Below are 2,675 nucleotides of genomic sequence, written 5' to 3'. Positions count from 1 at the left end.
CAGGGCCTTTGTGCATGCTGCAGCTGACCCACGAGCCCTCCCCACCATCTCTGTGGCCACCTTGGGGAAGCCTCTTCCGATTCCCACCGTCTCTTCCAATTCTGCTGCCCCCTCCGCCCTGTTATCTGTTCTTTCCTCCTCCCATCACTGACCCAGACTCTGCCAAGGTGGACTCTGCTTCCCAGCCTCCAGGAGGACAGGCTCTGCATCAAGTCTCCTATGACTTCTCTATACCTCTGTGTGTCGATCTGGAAGGTGGACTTCGTCAGGAGGACCGAATCATGAATCCCTGCAAAGTGCTCTCACAGCCCCCAGCCTCCTGTGAGCACCGTCATCACAGCCCAGCCACCTGGGCCCTCCCGACAATGGCCTGGATCAGAGGGCCCTCCCTGTTGTTTTCTCCAGCCTCCTATGAAATCTTTGGGGTCCCAGTTTGCTGCCAGGGGCTGGAGCAAGAGGTGGAGGAAGGCAGTGGGGCAGGGGACAGGAGCAGAGAAACATCTGTTGAGACTCTCTTGTTCTCTGCCACGTCCCCAGTGCCTGGAACGATGCCCAGCACACAGTAGGTGCACAGGAGCTCTGTGGACCGAGCTGGGGGGTTTATTCCTGAGCTGTGGGGGAGGAACATATCCCCTCCCTCTGCAGGTGAGCAGGTCAAACTTGGGGAGTCACAGTGGGAACTAGAGTCAAACTAGAGTCAAACTATAGAGTCAGGACCTAGAGTCAGACTGGGTTTCTCCTCCTTCCCCAGCCTGGGGCCCTGCCAGCCCAATAGGAAAAAGGGTCTTGTTCGAGTGTTCAGCTAGAACCAGGAACATCTTGTCAGAGTCACTCCAAACAGCTGTGTGACTGCAGAGACGAGACCAGGGCCTTGGCCTGCACTCAGGGGGCAAGGGGTGCTCAGCATTGGCTGAATCAGTGAATAAGTGCAAAGATTAGAATCTCATGCTGTTAATAACTGCTTGTGCTTATTGAGTGTGCACTGCAAAGCTGGCTTTGTGGTTTCCTCACCTGCCACATGTACCTTACCGACAGACCTCTTGGCTAGAGGGCGGGGCTTCCGTGTGGCTTGTCATCCTCTCAGCGCCCCCTGGAGGTGGGGACTGTGAAGTACCCCCATTTCTGCAGGTGGAGCTACTGCCAGGTGGGTTGAAGCCCAGCTGTACGTTCTGGCTTCCAACTGCACTGTGCGTCCAGCAGGGCCACTGTGTGAGACAGTGCCCTGGGGAACCGTGGGTGCGGTCCCAGGGATGTGGTCCCAGGCAGGGTCTGGGAGCTTTCTTTTAGGGTGCTGATCAAGCGCCATTTAAAAAAAGAACCAGCAGAGGGCGCCCTTAAGCCACGATCCCTGCGTTGGTGCCGCACCTGCTCTTGGATCCTGCCCGGTCATTCTGTGGCCTCTGGGTGGCCTGGGGACCAGGAACAGTGCTGTGTCCCCCGTGCCTGGGGCATCCTGAACAGAGAATAGGCCTGGCTTAGGGCGTCTGAAGGATGAGAAGTGGCTGATGACAGAGTGAGTTGGGTCCTCAGGTTTGCATGCCCTCAGACATGCTGCCTGCCTTCTCCGAGCCTTGGTTTTCTCGCTGGAGAATGGCCATGGCCCTGGCATCCACGAGGGATTGTGTGAGGGTTAATGTGGACTCGGCCCAGAGCCTAACCTGGGGGACGTTCAATGAGGGTTTCGGGGGAGGCGGCAGCCGTGTGCCCCTCCCTCAGTGCTTGTCCCAGGCCACTGCTCCCGTGCTGGGCAGCCAAATGCCCCACGCTCAGCCTTCTGTACCTACAATATGGGTAGCATAGTTCCATTTTCCAGCCCTGGATTCTAGACTTGGAGAGAAAAACCATGTGTTCCCAGGCACCCTGGCTCAGGGGGGCCCTGCCCAGCTCTCAGACTCACACAGGAGCTTCTGAAAGTTCTGGTGGTCCCCCTGCCTTGGGTTATTTTTTAAACTTCCCAGGTGGCTTAGGAAGCCAAGATGGAAAACCACTGCCTAGGAGCGGGTCAGGGGCAAGGGCGGAACTGGTTTTCAGAGCTCACTCACAGAGCCCCAGCGTTTCCCCCGCGGGAGGCAGGCAGCTGCCACCAGGAGGCCAGGGAGGTCTGACCTGGCTTGCTCTGTGTCCAGCTTGACTCATGTCCTGGGAAAGCGTGTGCCTCAGAGCAGGGTTGAGTCATGGTGGGTGACAGCCACCAGCCAGGAAGGCTTCCTGCGCATGCTCCTTGTCACACCCCCAAATCGAAATATCGGACAGCTCTGGGGCCCTGGGATTCCCTCTGCCTTTCCCTCCGGGGGCCTGGGCCCCTGGAATCCCAGCCAGGCCCTTCCCCTCAGGAAATGGGCTCTTAATGACCCGAGACGGGCACATAATTAACAAATAACCATTCTGGCTTTAGCACAAATGAGCTGCTTGTCTGGGGCAGGGTTGGCATTTGTGTTTAATCCCCAAAGTCGGCTTTATCTCCCCAGAGCTGCTCCCAAGAGCTCAGCCACTCCTGCTCTGGGCGGCCCAGAGGGCTGAAAGGGGCTGGAGTCCTGGCCCCCTCCCTCTTTGCCCTCCTCTCCCACCTCCTCCTCCTCTCACTTTCCCCTCCCTCCTCCTCTCTCTCTCCTACCGCCCTCCCCCTCTCCTCCATCCTCTCCCCACTCTCATCCTCTTTGCCTTTCTTTCTTCTT

The 2,675-nt window shown here is 57.9% G+C and overlaps 1 protein-coding gene across 1 annotated transcript in view; it reads left to right on the top strand.

Moving 5' to 3' along the window:
* LOC104996544 (chromosome unknown open reading frame, human C16orf74) overlaps nt 1–2,675 on the top strand; it is a 30,100-nt gene that overhangs the window by 19,405 nt on the left and 8,020 nt on the right. The gene's annotated exons all lie outside the window — the stretch shown is intronic.

The sequence above is a fragment of the Bison bison genome, unplaced genomic scaffold, assembly GCF_000754665.1.
Source record: "Bison bison bison isolate TAMUID 2011002044 unplaced genomic scaffold, Bison_UMD1.0 scf7180017864295, whole genome shotgun sequence".
Lineage (NCBI taxonomy): Eukaryota > Metazoa > Chordata > Mammalia > Artiodactyla > Bovidae > Bison > Bison bison.
This window is presented reverse-complemented; position numbering and strand designations above follow the sequence as displayed.